Source organism: Syngnathus typhle, unplaced genomic scaffold, assembly GCF_033458585.1.
Source record: "Syngnathus typhle isolate RoL2023-S1 ecotype Sweden unplaced genomic scaffold, RoL_Styp_1.0 HiC_scaffold_282, whole genome shotgun sequence".
NCBI lineage: Eukaryota > Metazoa > Chordata > Actinopteri > Syngnathiformes > Syngnathidae > Syngnathus > Syngnathus typhle.
The window spans coordinates 20,001-37,500 of NW_026872186.1; positions in this window are offsets into that span (position 1 = coordinate 20,001).

Sequence of the window (17,500 nt, forward strand, 5' to 3'; positions counted from 1 at the left end):
ACTCTCCCCGGACAACAAAGCACGTCCCCCTCCTGAGTGGACAAAAAAAATCCACTCCTGGTACCTAGAATTTTCTCCAGCGGCGGGCTGGGAGTCTAATCTTTCTCCTGGCCGAGAAAAGAGCACTCTCCCCGGACAACAAAGCACGTCCCCCTCCTGAGTGGACAAAAAAAATCCACTCCTGGTACCTAAGATTTTCTCCAGCGGCGGGCTGGGAGTCTAATCTTTCTCCTGGCAGAGAAAAGAGCACTTTCCCCCGGACAACAAAGCACGTCCCCCTCCTGAGTGGACAAAAAAAATCCACTCCTGGTACCTAGAATTTTCTCCAGCGGCGGGCTGGGAGTCTAATCTTTCTCCTGGCCGAGAAAAGAGCACTTTCCCCCGGACACCAAACCAGCCAACGTCCCCCTCCTGAGTGGACAAAAAAAATCCACTCCTGGTACCTAAAATTTTCTCCAGCGGCGGGCTTGGGACGAAAATCAATCTTCCTCCCGAAATTAAACCACTATTGGCGGACGCCAGCCCCAAGCGCCAGCCCCGACCGCCACCCCCCGACCGCCACAAGGCGACCGCCACAAGGCGACCGCCACAAGGCGACCGCCACCGGCCCCAAGCGCCAGCCCCGACCGCCACCCCCCGACCGCCACAAGGCGACCGCCACAAGGCGACCGCCACAAGGCGACCGCCACCGGCCCCAAGCGCCAGCCCCGACCGCCACCCCCCGACCGCCACAAGGCGACCGCCACAAGGCGACCGCCACCGGCCCCAAGCGCCAGCCCCGACCGCCACCCCCCGACCGCCACAAGGCGACCGCCACAAGGCGACCGCCACAAGGCGACCGCCACAAGGCGACCGCCACAAGGCGACCGCCACTGGCCCCAAGCGCCAGCCCCGACCGCCACCCCCCGACCGCCACAAGGCGACCGCCACAAGGCGACCGCCACAAGGCGACCGCCACAAGGCGACCGCCACAAGGCGACCGCCACTGGCCCCAAGCGCCAGCCCCGACCGCCACCCCCCGACCGCCACAAGGCGACCGCCACAAGGCGACCGCCACCGGCCCCAAGCGCCAGCCCCGACCGCCACCCCCCGACCGCCACAAGGCGACCGCCACAAGGCGTTAGTGGCCGCGCCCGGTACTTTACTGGACCCTATTTGGCCCGCGGACCGGCCGGCGTCGCTTCCTTGAATGCTTAGCCGCCTTTCGAGCTGCCATGCCGGGCTTGAGTTAGTGGTTTGCGCCCGGTACTTTACTGGACCCTATTTGGCCCGCGGACCGGCCGGCGTCGCTTCCTTGAATGCTTAGCCGCCTTTCGAGCTGCCATGCCGGGCTTGAGTTAGTGGTTTGCGCCCGGTACTCTACGTTAAAAGTCAGGCGGAACGGCTCTGAAGCTCCAGACGGTGCTTCCTTGAATGCTTAGCCGCCTTTCGAGCTGCCATGCCGGGCTTGAGTTAGTGGTTTGCGCCCGGTACTCTACGTTAAAAGTCAGGCGGAACGGCTCTGAAGCTCCAGACGGTGCTTCCTTGAATGCTTAGCCGCCTTTCGAGCTGCCATGCCGGGCTTGAGTTAGTGGTTTGCGCCCGGTACTCTACGTTAAAAGTCAGGCGGAACGGCTCTGAAGCTCCAGACGGTGCTTCCTTGAATGCTTAGCCGCCTTTCGAGCTGCCATGCCGGGCTTGAGTTAGTGGTTTGCGCCCGGTACTCTACGTTAAAAGTCAGGCGGAACGGCTCTGAAGCTCCAGACGGTGCTTCCTTGAATGCTTAGCCGCCTTTCGAGCTGCCATGCCGGGTTAGTGGTTTGGCGCCCGGGGTACTCTCTCTTGAAAAGGGTCAGGCGGAACGGCTCTGAAGCTCCAGACGGTGCTTCCTTGAATGCTTAGCCGCCTTTCGAGCTGCCATGCCGGGCTTGAGTTAGTGGTTTGCGCCCGGTACTCTACGTTAAAAGTCAGGCGGAACGGCTCTGAAGCTCCAGACGGTGCTTCCTTGAATGCTTAGCCGCCTTTCGAGCTGCCATGCCGGGCTTGAGTTAGTGGTTTGCGCCCGGTACTCTACGTTAAAAGTCAGGCGGAACGGCTCTGAAGCTCCAGACGGTGCTTCCTTGAATGCTTAGCCGCCTTTCGAGCTGCCATGCCGGGCTTGAGTTAGTGGTTTGCGCCCGGTACTCTACGTTAAAAGTCAGGCGGAACGGCTCTGAAGCTCCAGACGGTGCTTCCTTGAATGCTTAGCCGCCTTTCGAGCTGCCATGCCGGGCTTGAGTTAGTGGTTTGCGCCCGGTACTCTACGTTAAAAGTCAGGCGGAACGGCTCTGAAGCTCCAGACGGTGCTTCCTTGAATGCTTAGCCGCCTTTCGAGCTGCCATGCCGGGCTTGAGTTAGTGGTTTGCGCCCGGTACTCTACGTTAAAAGTCAGGCGGAACGGCTCTGAAGCTCCAGACGGTGCTTCCTTGAATGCTTAGCCGCCTTTCGAGCTGCCATGCCGGGCTTGAGTTAGTGGTTTGCGCCCGGTACTCTACGTTAAAAGTCAGGCGGAACGGCTCTGAAGCTCCAGACGGTGCTTCCTTGAATGCTTAGCCGCCTTTCGAGCTGCCATGCCGGGCTTGTGTTAGTGGTTTGCGCCCGGTACTCTACGTTAAAAGTCAGGCGGAACGGCTCTGAAGCTCCAGACGGTGCTTCCTTGAATGCTTAGCCGCCTTTCGAGCTGCCATGCCGGGCTTGAGTTAGTGGTTTGCGCCCGGTACTCTACGTTAAAAGTCAGGCGGAACGGCTCTGAAGCTCCAGACGGTGCTTCCTTGAATGCTTAGCCGCCTTTCGAGCTGCCATGCCGGGCTTGAGTTAGTGGTTTGCGCCCGGTACTCTACGTTAAAAGTCAGGCGGAACGGCTCTGAAGCTCCAGACGGTGCTTCCTTGAATGCTTAGCCGCCTTTCGAGCTGCCATGCCGGGCTTGAGTTAGTGGTTTGCGCCCGGTACTCTACGTTAAAAGTCAGGCGGAACGGCTCTGAAGCTCCAGACGGTGCTTCCTTGAATGCTTAGCCGCCTTTCGAGCTGCCATGCCGGGCTTGAGTTAGTGGTTTGCGCCCGGTACTCTACGTTAAAAGTCAGGCGGAACGGCTCTGAAGCTCCAGACGGTGCTTCCTTGAATGCTTAGCCGCCTTTCGAGCTGCCATGCCGGGCTTGAGTTAGTGGTTTGCGCCCGGTACTCTACGTTAAAAGTCAGGCGGAACGGCTCTGAAGCTCCAGACGGTGCTTCCTTGAATGCTTAGCCGCCTTTCGAGCTGCCATGCCGGGCTTGAGTTAGTGGTTTGCGCCCGGTACTCTACGTTAAAAGTCAGGCGGAACGGCTCTGAAGCTCCAGACGGTGCTTCCTTGAATGCTTAGCCGCCTTTCGAGCTGCCATGCCGGGCTTGAGTTAGTGGTTTGCGCCCGGTACTCTACGTTAAAAGTCAGGCGGAACGGCTCTGAAGCTCCAGACGGTGCTTCCTTGAATGCTTAGCCGCCTTTCGAGCTGCCATGCCGGGCTTGAGTTAGTGGTTTGCGCCCGGTACTCTACGTTAAAAGTCAGGCGGAACGGCTCTGAAGCTCCAGACGGTGCTTCCTTGAATGCTTAGCCGCCTTTCGAGCTGCCATGCCGGGCTTGAGTTAGTGGTTTGCGCCCGGTACTCTACGTTAAAAGTCAGGCGGAACGGCTCTGAAGCTCCAGACGGTGCTTCCTTGAATGCTTAGCCGCCTTTCGAGCTGCCATGCCGGGCTTGAGTTAGTGGTTTGCGCCCGGTACTCTACGTTAAAAGTCAGGCGGAACGGCTCTGAAGCTCCAGACGGTGCTTCCTTGAATGCTTAGCCGCCTTTCGAGCTCTCCTGCCCGGCGTGGGTTTCGCGTCCGCGCCCGGTACATTATGGAAGCCAAAAAAAAAAAAAATTCTAAGTGCGAGTGGGACCGGCCTGGGGGGCTTCCTTGAAAGCCCATCCGCCCTCCGAGCTCTCCCACCGGTCGTGGGTTGGCGTCCGCCACTGCTCAAAGCGAACTTCAAATTATCTGCTTAATAATGTGGAACACCATTCTTAAGTAGTTTTTCCTTAATTTGGGCTCAACTGGCCGGTAATGATCCCCGGTGTCTGAGATTGATCTCAGTGATCCAAAGAGCCCTGACACGTAATACCATCCATGAGTTTAATTGAAAAACAAAAAATGTAATCTTTATGACACATAAATACAATTTGCATAATAATTTGGAACACAGTGTAGACTTCCAGCGGACCGCGCGCGGCTCGGCTGACGGCGCAGCGCGATCTGGTACCGCTGCGCGGGACGAAACACGCCCCGTGCAGAGTTCCAGGCGGCCGGGAAGACATTTAAGCGCTGCCGCTGCAGCTGCGGCGGGGATTTGCCGTCCTCCGGTGGACACGACGAGTAAATACACCAGCAATCGCACTTACACCGTGTTCCAAATTATTATGCAAGTGACATTTATCTCAGATTTTCCTAAATAGTCGATGCAAAATGAGTCAGCATAATTTTCAAGTCATCAACCATTATTTTGATGAATTCTAATTTTATTGAACAAACCTCCGAATGATCACAGAATTTTTAAAAAATAAAAAACTTAAAATGCACTGTTCCACATTATTACGCACAACAGAGTTTTATAACATTTTATAGGTTTTTATGAACTGAAATGCCCATCTTAAGAATTTACAGCATTAGGAGGTCATATTTACTGAAATCAAAAGCTATTTCAAAGAAAAGACAAACAAGTTACATTTTAACATAGGACCCTTTATTTCAATAAAAAACAAAGTTACATTTTAACATAGGACCCTTTGTTCAACAGCAGCTTCACGATTCTTCCATCCACTGAACTTGTGAGTTTTTGTACAGTTTCTGGTTGAATTTCTTGGCAGGATCTAAGAATAGCCTGCCAGAGCTGCTCTTTGGAATTGAACTGCCTCCCACCTTCGTAGATTTTCTGCTTGACGATGCTCCACAAGTTTTCAATAGGATTGAGGTCAGGGGAGCATGGGGGCCACACCATCAGTTTCTCTCCCTTTATTCCCATAGATGCCAAAGACGTTGACGTATTTCTTGCAGCATGAGACGGTGCATTGTCATGCATGAAGATGATCTTTTGACGGAAAGCACGGTTCTTCCTGTTGTACCATGGACAGAAGTGTTGAGTCAGAAATTCCACGTAGTTAACAGACGTAATTTTGACGCCTTCAGGGACCCTAAAGGGGCCAAGCAGCTCTCTCCCCATGATTCCGGCCCAAAACATCACTCCGCCACCTCCCTGCTGACGCCGCAGCCTTGTTGGGCTATCGTGGCCGTCCACCAACCATCCACGACTCCATCCATCTGTAAAGTCAAGTCAAATCAAGTTTATTTGTATAGCCCTAAATCACAAGCAGTCTCAAAGGGCTTCACATAGACAGAAATTGACAATTATTCTCAAAGCATCCCCTGAGCTCTCAAAAGTGCAAGGAAAAACTTAAAAAACCCTACCTGGCCCATCCAAGGTGGCACGGCACTCGTCGGTGAACAGGACTGTCTGAAAATTTGTCTTCATGTAAGTCTGGGCCCACTGCAGCCGTTTCTGCTTGTTCGCGTTGTTCAGGGGTGGCCGAATGGAGGGTTTCCGCACAACTGCAAGCCTCTGGAGGATCCTGCACCTCGTCGTTCGTGGGACTTCACTGGCACCAGCAGCGTCGAATATTTGTTTGCTCGTCTTTAGTGGCATGCTTGCAGCCGCCCTCTTGATTCGATTTGTTTGTCTTGCAGAAACCTTCCTTGTCGTGCCTTTGTCTGCACGAACGCGCGTTTGCTCCGAATCAGCGACGAATTTCTTCAAAGTTCGATGGTCGCGCTTAAGCTTTCGTGCAATATCGAATGTCTGCATACCTTGTCCAAGGCATCGAACGATTTCACGCTTCTCGACAGCAGAGAGATCCTTTTTCCTCCCCATGGTTGAACGAAATGGCCGAACGCTTAAAAACGCGGAACTTAAATAGACTTGTTAATTACTACAATTGCGCTCACCTGGCAGACTACCATGGACTGTACCATGACTGAGGGTGATTTCAGTACTTGAAAAACAAAAAATGTAATCTTTATGACACTTAAATACATTTTGCATAATAATTTGGAACACGGGACCGTGTTCCAAATTATTATGCAAAGGATATTTATCTCAGATTTTCCTAAATAGCTTCCTTGAAATGTTACCCGGCTTTTGAGCTCTCCTGCCGGGCGTGGGTTTGCGTCAGCGCCCGGTAACATTATGGAAGCTAAAAGAAAGAAAAAAGAAACAAATCTAAGTGCGATTGCTGGTGTCTAAATACATTTTGCATAATAATTTGGAACACGGGACCGTGTTCCAAATTATTATGCAAGTGATATTTATCTCAGATTTTCCTAAATAGCTTTACTCGTCGTGCCGACCGGAGGGAGGCCACTCCCCGCCGCAGCTGAACAGTCATCCCGGCCTAGTGGAGGTCTGCGCAGGGGGGGTCTTCCTTGAAATGTTACCCGGCTTCCGAGCCCTCCTGCCGGGCGTGGGTTTGCGTCAGCGCCCGGTAACATTATGGAAGCTAAAAGAAAGAAAAAAGAAACAAATCTAAGAGCAAGTGCTGGTGTATTTACTCGTCGTGTCCACCGGAGGGAGGCAACTCCCCGCCGCAGCTGCAGAGGCAGCTTTGAAAAGTCATCCCGGCCTAGTGGAGGTCTGCGCAGGGGGGGTCTTCCTTGAAATGTTACCCGGCTTTTGAGCTCTCCTGTCCGGCGTGGGTTTGCGTCAGCGGCCGGTGTCATTTACTCGTCGTGCCGACCGGAGGGAGGCCACTCCCCGCCGCAGCTGAACAGTCATCCCGGCCTAGTGGAGGTCTGCGCAGGGGGGGTCTTCCTTGAAATGTTACCCGGCTTTTGAGCTCTCCTGCCGGGCGTGGGTTTGCGTCAGCGCCCGGTAACATTATGGAAGCTAAAAGAAAGAAAAAAGAAACAAATCTAAGTGCGATTGCTGGTGTCTAAATACATTTTGCATAATAATTTGGAACACGGGACCGTGTTCCAAATTATTATGCAAGTGATATTTATCTCAGATTTTCCTAAATAGCTTTACTCGTCGTGCCGACCGGAGGGAGGCCACTCCCCGCCGCAGCTGAACAGTCATCCCGGCCTAGTGGAGGTCTGCGCAGGGGGGGTCTTCCTTGAAATGTTACCCGGCTTCCGAGCTCTCCTGCCGGGCGTGGGTTTGCGTCAGCGCCCGGTAACATTATGGAAGCTAAAAGAAAGAAAAAAGAAACAAATCTAAGAGCAAGTGCTGGTGTATTTACTCGTCGTGTCCACCGGAGGGAGGCAACTCCCCGCCGCAGCTGCAGAGGCAGCTTTGAAAAGTCATCCCGGCCTAGTGGAGGTCTGCGCAGGGGGGGTCTTCCTTGAAATGTTACCCGGCTTTTGAGCTCTCCTGTCCGGCGTGGGTTTGCGTCAGCGGCCGGTGTCATTTACTCGTCGTGCCGACCGGAGGGAGGCCACTCCCCGCCGCAGCTGAACAGTCATCCCGGCCTAGTGGAGGTCTGCGCAGGGGGGGTCTTCCTTGAAATGTTACCCGGCTTTTGAGCTCTCCTGCCGGGCGTGGGTTTGCGTCAGCGCCCGGTAACATTATGGAAGCTAAAAGAAAGAAAAAAGAAACAAATCTAAGTGCGATTGCTGGTGTCTAAATACATTTTGCATAATAATTTGGAACACGGGACCGTGTTCCAAATTATTATGCAAGTGATATTTATCTCAGATTTTCCTAAATAGCTTTACTCGTCGTGCCGACCGGAGGGAGGCCACTCCCCGCCGCAGCTGAACAGTCATCCCGGCCTAGTGGAGGTCTGCGCAGGGGGGGTCTTCCTTGAAATGTTACCCGGCTTCCGAGCTCTCCTGCCGGGCGTGGGTTTGCGTCAGCGCCCGGTAACATTATGGAAGCTAAAAGAAAGAAAAAAGAAACAAATCTAAGAGCAAGTGCTGGTGTATTTACTCGTCGTGTCCACCGGAGGGAGGCAACTCCCCGCCGCAGCTGCAGAGGCAGCTTTGAAAAGTCATCCCGGCCTAGTGGAGGTCTGCGCAGGGGGGGTCTTCCTTGAAATGTTACCCGGCTTTTGAGCTCTCCTGTCCGGCGTGGGTTTGCGTCAGCGGCCGGTGTCATTTACTCGTCGTGCCGACCGGAGGGAGGCCACTCCCCGCCACAGCTGAACAGTCATCCCGGCCTAGTGGAGGTCTGCGCAGGGGGGGTCTTCCTTGAAATGTTACCCGGCTTTTGAGCTCTCCTGTCCGGCGTGGGTTTGCGTCAGCGGCCGGTGTCATTTACTCGTCGTGCCGACCGGAGGGAGGCCACTCCCCGCCACAGCTGAACAGTCATCCCGGCCTAGTGGAGGTCTGCGCAGGGGGGGTCTTCCTTGAAATGTTACCCGGCTTTTGAGCTCTCCTGTCCGGCGTGGGTTTGCGTCAGCGGCCGGTGTCATTTACTCGTCGTGCCGACCGGAGGGAGGCCACTCCCCGCCACAGCTGAACAGTCATCCCGGCCTAGTGGAGGTCTGCGCAGGGGGGGTCTTCCTTGAAATGTTACCCGGCTTTTGAGCTCTCCTGTCCGGCGTGGGTTTGCGTCAGCGGCCGGTGTCATTTACTCGTCGTGCCGACCGGAGGGAGGCCACTCCCCGCCACAGCTGAACAGTCATCCCGGCCTAGTGGAGGTCTGCGCAGGGGGGGTCTTCCTTGAAATGTTACCCGGCTTTTGAGCTCTCCTGTCCGGCGTGGGTTTGCGTCAGCGGCCGGTGTCATTTACTCGTCGTGCCGACCGGAGGGAGGCCACTCCCCGCCACAGCTGAACAGTCATCCCGGCCTAGTGGAGGTCTGCGCAGGGGGGGTCTTCCTTGAAATGTTACCCGGCTTTTGAGCTCTCCTGTCCGGCGTGGGTTTGCGTCAGCGGCCGGTGTCATTTACTCGTCGTGCCGACCGGAGGGAGGCCACTCCCCGCCACAGCTGAACAGTCATCCCGGCCTAGTGGAGGTCTGCGCAGGGGGGGTCTTCCTTGAAATGTTACCCGGCTTTTGAGCTCTCCTGTCCGGCGTGGGTTTGCGTCAGCGGCCGGTGTCATTTACTCGTCGTGCCGACCGGAGGGAGGCCACTCCCCGCCACAGCTGAACAGTCATCCCGGCCTAGTGGAGGTCTGCGCAGGGGGGGTCTTCCTTGAAATGTTACCCGGCTTTTGAGCTCTCCTGTCCGGCGTGGGTTTGCGTCAGCGGCCGGTGTCATTTACTCGTCGTGCCGACCGGAGGGAGGCCACTCCCCGCCACAGCTGAACAGTCATCCCGGCCTAGTGGAGGTCTGCGCAGGGGGGGTCTTCCTTGAAATGTTACCCGGCTTTTGAGCTCTCCTGTCCGGCGTGGGTTTGCGTCAGCGGCCGGTGTCATTTACTCGTCGTGTCCACCGGAGGGAGGCCACTCCCCGCCGCAGCTGCAGCGGCAGCTTTGAAACGTCATCCCGGCCCCCTGGAACTGTGCGCGGGGGGGGCGATGCGTCCCGTGCGAGGTACCAGGTCGCGCTGCGCCGTCTGCCTGGCCGCTTTGGGCCCGCTGGAAGTCTATTAAAGCTCCGCGATCTCCGCCTCGGTGCTTAAAAAGCGTCCATCCGCTCTCCTGGAGCTTCTTTCGGTCATCTCGTCCGCGTGCACGGCCTGCCGGTGGCACCGGCTGGAGCTCCGCAAAAAGCTCCATTTCTGTTAAAAATGCTTAGCCGCGTCCCTGGAAGCCCAATCGGGCGTAGAAAGTGAGGGGGAAGGCCCCCAAAGCACCGGCTGGAAGTCCCAAAAAAGCTCCATGATTGGTCAATAATGCTTAGCCGCCTCCCTGGAAGCCTAATCGGGCATAAAAAGCTAGGCGGAACGGCCCCAAAGCTCCACACGGAAGTCCCAAAAAAGCTCCATGATTGGTCAATAATGCTTAGCCGCCTCCCTGGAAGCCTAATCGGGCATAAAAAGCTAGGCGGAACGGCCCCAAAGCTCCACACGGAAGTCCCAAAAAAGCTCCATGATTGGTCAATAATGCTTAGCCGCCTCCCTGGAAGCCTAATCGGGCATAAAAAGCTAGGCGGAACGGCCCCAAAGCTCCACACGGAAGTCCCAAAAAAGCTCCATGATTGGTCAATAATGCTTAGCCGCCTCCCTGGAAGCCTAATCGGGCATAAAAAGCTAGGCGGAACGGCCCCAAAGCTCCACACGGAAGTCCCAAAAAAGCTCCATGATTGGTCAATAATGCTTAGCCGCCTCCCTGGAAGCCTAATCGGGCATAAAAAGCTAGGCGGAACGGCCCCAAAGCTCCACACGGAAGTCCCAAAAAAGCTCCATGATTGGTCAATAATGCTTAGCCGCCTCCCTGGAAGCCTAATCGGGCATAAAAAGTTAGGCGGAACGGCCCCAAAGCTCCACACGGAAGTCCCAAAAAAGCTCCATGATTGGTCAATAATGCTTAGCCGCCTCCCTGGAAGCCTAATCGGGCATAAAAAGCTAGGCGGAACGGCCCCAAAGCTCCACACGGAAGTCCCAAAAAAGCTCCATGATTGGTCAATAATGCTTAGCCGCCTCCCTGGAAGCCTAATCGGGCATAAAAAGTTAGGCGGAACGGCTCCAAAGCTCCACACGGAAGTCCCAAAAAAGCTCCATGATTGGTCAATAATGCTTAGCCGCCTCCCTGGAAGCCTAATCGGGCATAAAAAGTTAGGCGGAACGGCCCCAAAGCTCCACACGGAAGTCCCAAAAAAGCTCCATGATTGGTCAATAATGCTTAGCCGCCTCCCTGGAAGCCTAATCGGGCATAAAAAGTTAGGCGGAACGGCCCCAAAGCTCCACACGGAAGTCCGAAAAAAGCTCAAAAATTTTCTAAGTGCCAACGGCTCATTCGCCGTAATGTGTCCGCTCCGCGCTGGTTCCCCGGTCGGCCGCGAATAGCGCAAAATCAGCCTCACGGAAGTTCGAAAAAAGCTCAAAAATTTTCTAAGTGCCAACGGCTCATTCGCCGTAATGTGTCCGCTCCGCGCTGGTTCCCCGGTCGGCCGCGAATAGCGCAAAATCAGCCTCACGGAAGTTCGAAAAAAGCTCAAAAATTTTCTAAGTGCCAACGGCTCATTCGCCGTAATGTGTCCGCTCCGCGCTGGTTCCCCGGTCGGCCGCGAATAGCGCAAAAATCAGCCTAAGTGCAGTACCAACCTTGGCGTGTTGGTGCGCCAGAGTACGATGAGTTGGTCCCCCTAGTCACTGTACTCATTACCTTTACCCCCTAATCGCAAAATATAGTCAGAACGTATATGCAGAAGACTATTTTTTTCTTTTTTAAAATTTTCTAAGTGCCAGCGGATGCTGGCACACGAACTGTCCGAGCTACGACGGTTCTCCGGTCGGACAGCGAGGGTGAAAAAGCGGTCCTAAAATCACCGAGGGCTGCCGCACAAGTTGTCCGAGTGGCGACGGTTCCCCGGTCGGCCACGAATGTCGAAAATTCGGCCTCTCCACCACGGAGGTCGGTGAGAATTTCAGAATATTTTCTAAGTGCCAACGGCTCTTGCGCCGTAAAGTGTCCGCTTTGCCTGGTTCCCTCGGTCGGCCACAAATAGCGAAAAATCAGCCTCTCCTTCTGGAGCTCGCCTAAGTGCCAACGGCTCTTGCGCCGTAATGTGTCCGCTTTGTCTGGTTCCCTCGGTCGGCCACAAACGGCGAAAAATCAGCCTCTCCTTCTGGAGCTCGTGCCAACTTTGGCGAATATTTTCTAAGTGCCAACGGCTCTTGCGCCGTAAAGTGTCCGCTTTGCCTGGTTCCCTCGGTCGGCCACAAATAGCGAAAAATCAGCCTCTCCTTCTGGAGCTCGCCTAAGTGCCAACGGCTCTTGCGCCGTAATGTGTCCGCTTTGTCTGGTTCCCTCGGTCGGCCACAAACGGCGAAAAATCAGCCTCTCATTCTGGAGCTCGTGCCAACTTTGGCGAATATTTTCTAAGTGCCAACGGCTCTTGCGCCGTAATGTGTCCGCTTTGCCTGGTTCCCTCGGTCGGCCACAAATAGCGAAAAAATCAGCCTCTCCTTCTGGAGCTCGCCTAAGTGCCAACGGCTCTTGCGCCGTAATGTGTCCGCTTTGCCTGGTTCCCTCGGTCGGCCACAAACGGCGAAAAATCAGCCTCTCATTCTGGAGCTCGTGCCAACTTTGGCGAATATTTTCTAAGTGCCAACGGCTCTTGCGCCGTAATGTGTCCGCTTTGCCTGGTTCCCTCGGTCGGCCACAAATAGCGAAAAAATCAGCCTCTCCTTCTGGAGCTCGCCTAAGTGCCAACGGCTCTTGCGCCGTAATGTGTCCGCTTTGTCTGGTTCCCTCGGTCGGCCACAAACGGCGAAAAATCAGCCTCTCATTCTGGAGCTCGTGCCAACTTTGGCGAATATTTTCTAAGTGCCAACGGCTCTTGCGCCGTAATGTGTCCGCTTTGCCTGGTTCCCTCGGTCGGCCACAAATAGCGAAAAAATCAGCCTCTCCTTCTGGAGCTCGCCTAAGTGCCAACGGCTCTTGCGCCGTAATGTGTCCGCTTTGCCTGGTTCCCTCGGTCGGCCACAAACGGCGAAAAATCAGCCTCTCATTCTGGAGCTCGTGCCAACTTTGGCGAATATTTTCTAAGTGCCAACGGCTCTTGCGCCGTAATGTGTCCGCTTTGCCTGGTTCCCTCGGTCGGCCACGAACGGCGAAAAATCAGCCTCTCCTTCTGGAGCTCGCCTAAGTGCCAACGGCTCTTGCGCCGTAATGTGTCCGCTTTGCCTGGTTCCCTCGGTCGGCCACAAATAGCGAAAAACCAGCCTCTCCTTCTGGAGCTCGCCTAAGTGCCAACGGCTCTTGCGCCGTAATGTGTCCGCTTTGCCTGGTTCCCTCGGTCGGCCACAAATAGCGAAAAACCAGCCTCTCCTTCTGGAGCTCGCCTAAGTGCCAACGGCTCTTGCGCCGTAATGTGTCCGCTTTGCCTGGTTCCCTCGGTCGGCCACAAACGGCGAAAAACCAGCCTCTCCTTCTGGAGCTCGCCTAAGTGCCAACGGCTCTTGCGCCGTAATGTGTCCGCTTTGCCTGGTTCCCTCGGTCGGCCACAAATAGCGAAAAATCAGCCTCTCCTTCTGGAGCTCGCCTAAGTGCCAACGGCTCTTGCGCCGTAATGTGTCCGCTTTGCCTGGTTCCCTCGGTCGGCCACAAATAGCGAAAAACCAGCCTCTCCTTCTGGAGCTCGCCTAAGTGCCAACGGCTCTTGCGCCGTAATGTGTCCGCTTTGCCTGGTTCCCTCGGTCGGCCACAAACGGCGAAAAACCAGCCTCTCCTTCTGGAGCTCGCCTAAGTGCCAACGGCTCTTGCGCCGTAATGTGTCCGCTTTGCCTGGTTCCCTCGGTCGGCCACAAATAGCGAAAAACCAGCCTCTCCTTCTGGAGCTCGCCTAAGTGCCAACGGCTCTTGCGCCGTAATGTGTCCGCTTTGCCTGGTTCCCTCGGTCGGCCACAAACGGCGAAAAATCAGCCTCTCCTTCTGGAGCTCGCCTAAGTGCCAACGGCTCTTGCGCCGTAATGTGTCCGCTTTGCCTGGTTCCCTCGGTCGGCCACAAATAGCGAAAAACCAGCCTCTCCTTCTGGAGCTCGCCTAAGTGCCAACGGCTCTTGCGCCGTAATGTGTCCGCTTTGCCTGGTTCCCTCGGTCGGCCACAAACGGCGAAAAATCAGCCTCTCCTTCTGGAGCTCGCCTAAGTGCCAACGGCTCTTGCGCCGTAATGTGTCCGCTTTGCCTGGTTCCCTCGGTCGGCCACAAATAGCGAAAAACCAGCCTCTCCTTCTGGAGCTCGCCTAAGTGCCAACGGCTCTTGCGCCGTAATGTGTCCGCTTTGCCTGGTTCCCTCGGTCGGCCACAAACGGCGAAAAATCAGCCTCTCCTTCTGGAGCTCGCCTAAGTGCCAACGGCTCTTGCGCCGTAATGTGTCCGCTTTGCCTGGTTCCCTCGGTCGGCCACAAATAGCGAAAAACCAGCCTCTCCTTCTGGAGCTCGCCTAAGTGCCAACGGCTCTTGCGCCGTAATGTGTCCGCTTTGCCTGGTTCCCTCGGTCGGCCACAAACGGCGAAAAATCAGCCTCTCCTTCTGGAGCTCGCCTAAGTGCCAACGGCTCTTGCGCCGTAATGTGTCCGCTTTGCCTGGTTCCCTCGGTCGGCCACAAATAGCGAAAAACCAGCCTCTCCTTCTGGAGCTCGCGCCAACTTTGTCAAAAAATTTCTAAGTGCCAACGGCTCTTGCGCCGTAAAGTGTCCGCTTTGCCTGGTTCCCTCGGTCGGCCACAAATAGCGAAAAATCAGCCTCTCCTTCTGGAGCTCGCCTAAGTGCCAACGGCTCTTGCGCCGTAATGTGTCCGCTTTGCCTGGTTCCCTCGGTCGGCCACAAATAGCGAAAAACCAGCCTCTCCTTCTGGAGCTCGCGCCAACTTTGTCAAAAAATTTCTAAGTGCCAACGGCTCTTGCGCCGTAAAGTGTCCGCTTTGCCTGGTTCCCTCGGTCGGCCACAAATAGCGAAAAATCAGCCTCTCCTTCTGGAGCTCGTGCCAACTTTGGCGAATATTTTCTAAGTGCCAACGGCTCTTGCGCCGTAATGTGTCCGCTTTGCCTGGTTCCCTCGGTCGGCCACAAATAGCGAAAAATCAGCCTCTCCTTCTGGAGCTCGCCTAAGTGCCAACGGCTCTTGCGCCGTAAAGTGTCCGCTTTGTCTGGTTCCCTCGGTCGGCCACAAACGGCGAAAAATCAGCCTCTCCTTCTGGAGCTCGTGCCAACTTTGGCGAATATTTTCTAAGTGCCAACGGCTCTTGCGCCGTAAAGTGTCCGCTTTGTCTGGTTCCCTCGGTCGGCCACAAATAGCGAAAAATCAGCCTCTCCTTCTGGAGCTCGCGCAAGTGCCAACGGCTCTTGCGCCGTAAAGTGTCCGCTTTGTCTGGTTCCCTCGGTCGGCCACAAATAGCGAAAAATCAGCCTCTCCTTCTGGAGCTCGTGCCAACTTTGGCGAATATTTTCTAAGTGCCAACGGCTCTTGCGCCGTAAAGTGTCCGCTTTGTCTGGTTCCCTCGGTCGGCCACAAATAGCGAAAAATCAGCCTCTCCTTCTGGAGCTCGCGCAAGTGCCAACGGCTCTTGCGCCGTAAAGTGTCCGCTTTGTCTGGTTCCCTCGGTCGGCCACAAATAGCGAAAAATCAGCCTCTCCTTCTGGAGCTCGTGCCAACTTTGGCGAATATTTTCTAAGTGCCAACGGCTCTTGCGCCGTAATGTGTCCGCTTTGTCTGGTTCCCTCGGTCGGCCACAAATAGCGAAAAATCAGCCTCTCCTTCTGGAGCTCGCGCAAGTGCCAACGGCTCTTGCGCCGTAAAGTGTCCGCTTTGTCTGGTTCCCTCGGTCGGCCACAAATAGCGAAAAATCAGCCTCTCCTTCTGGAGCTCGTGCCAACTTTGGCGAATATTTTCTAAGTGCCAACGGCTCTTGCGCCGTAATGTGTCCGCTTTGTCTGGTTCCCTCGGTCGGCCACAAATAGCGAAAAATCAGCCTCTCCTTCTGGAGCTCGTGCCAACTTTGGCGAATATTTTCTAAGTGCCAACGGCTCTTGCGCCGTAAAGTGTCCGCTTTGCCTGGTTCCCTCGGTCGGCCACAAATAGCGAAAAATCAGCCTCTCCTTCTGGAGCTCGCGCCAACTTTGTCAAAAAATTTCTAAGTGCCAACGGCTCTTGCGCCGTAAAGTGTCCGCTTTGCCTGGTTCCCTCGGTCGGCCACAAATAGCGAAAAATCAGCCTCTCCTTCTGGAGCTCGCGCCAACTTTGTCGAAAAATTTCTAAGTGCCAACGGCTCTTGCGCCGTAAAGTGTCCGCTTTGTCTGGTTCCCTCGGTCGGCCGCAAATAGCGAAAAATCAGCCTCTCGCCCGTCAGGTACCAGGCGTTGGGGTACCAGGGGTAAGTGCAGTACCAGCTTTGGTCTGTTGGTGCGCCAGAGTACGATGAGTTGGTCCCCCTAGTCACTGTACTCATTACCTTTACCCCCAAATCGCAAAATATAGTCAGAACGAGTGTGGGGAACACAAGTTTTGGCCCCGAGAACCAGGCGGCTGGTGTCTCTAGCGATGTGTTCCCCCCCAAAAAGTGTTCACATGCTCGGACAGCGAACCTAGGAGCTACCGCAAAGCACTCTGGAAGTGCAAGAGCGAAAAATTTTCTAAGTACAAAAACTCTCGAAAATTTTCAAAGTGTCACAGTGCTCGAAAATTTTCAAAGTGCTACATGCTTTCCATCCAAGGAAGGAATAGTGGAGGACCGGCCGCCTCCTTAAACACAAGCCGGCGGAACGACGGGGAGGACCGGCCGCCTCCTTAAACACAGGCCGGTGGAACGTTTGGCAGAATTCTTCTCGTGGAGGACCGGCCGCCTCCTTAAACACAAGCCGGCGGAACGACGGGGAGGACCGGCCGCCTCCTTAAACACAGGCCGGTGGAACGTTTGGCAGAATTCTTCTCGTGGAGGACCGGCCGCCTCCTTAAACACAGGCCGGTGGGAACGGTTGGCAGAATTGCGTGACGGCCGCCTGCTCCCGGCGTCCGCACGTGAACGAACACCCCCTCCCGGGGACGGCCGTCTGCTCCCGACCGCCGTCCTTCACCCCCTCACCTTCCGGACCCCCGTCTGCTCCCGGCGGGCCTCCGAGTACCCCCACCTTCTCCCGAACTGACCGACAGGCAATGAGACCCGCCTTGGTAGGGCCCCCACCGGCCCCGGCTCGCGCCGGCGTTGGGTGGACGGTTCCTCCCCACTTGCGGGTCGCTCTCCACGGAGGACCGGTCGCCTCACTAAACATAGGCCGGGCGAAAATCTGCGAATGTTATACATCCAAGGAGGGAGGACCGGCCGCCTCCTTAAACCACCGGCCGGGCGAAAATATGCGAATGTTATACATCCAAGGAGGGAGGACCGGTCGCCTCACTAAACATAGGCCGGGCGAAAATCTGCGAATGTTATACATCCAAGGAGGGAGGACCGGCCGCCTCCTTAAACCACCGGCCGGGCGAAAATCTGCGAATGTTATACATCCAAGAAAGGAAGGAAGGAGGGAACCGGCCGCCTCCTTAAACACAGGCCGGGCGAAAATCTGCGAATCTTATCCATCCAAGGACGGAGGACCGGCCGCCTCCTTAAACACAGGCCGGTAGGAACGGTTGGCAGAATCGCGTGACGGCCGCCTGCTCCCGGCGTCCGCACGTGAACGAACACCCCCTCCCGGGGACGGCCGTCTGCTCCCGGCCGCCGTCCTTCACCCCCCTCAGCTTCCGGACCCCCGTCTGCTCCCGGCGGGCCTCCGAGTACCCTCCCCTTCTCCCGAACTGACCGACTGGCACTCATGACCCGCCTTGGTAGGGCCCCCACCGGCCCCGGCTCGCGCCGGCGTTGGGTGGACGGTT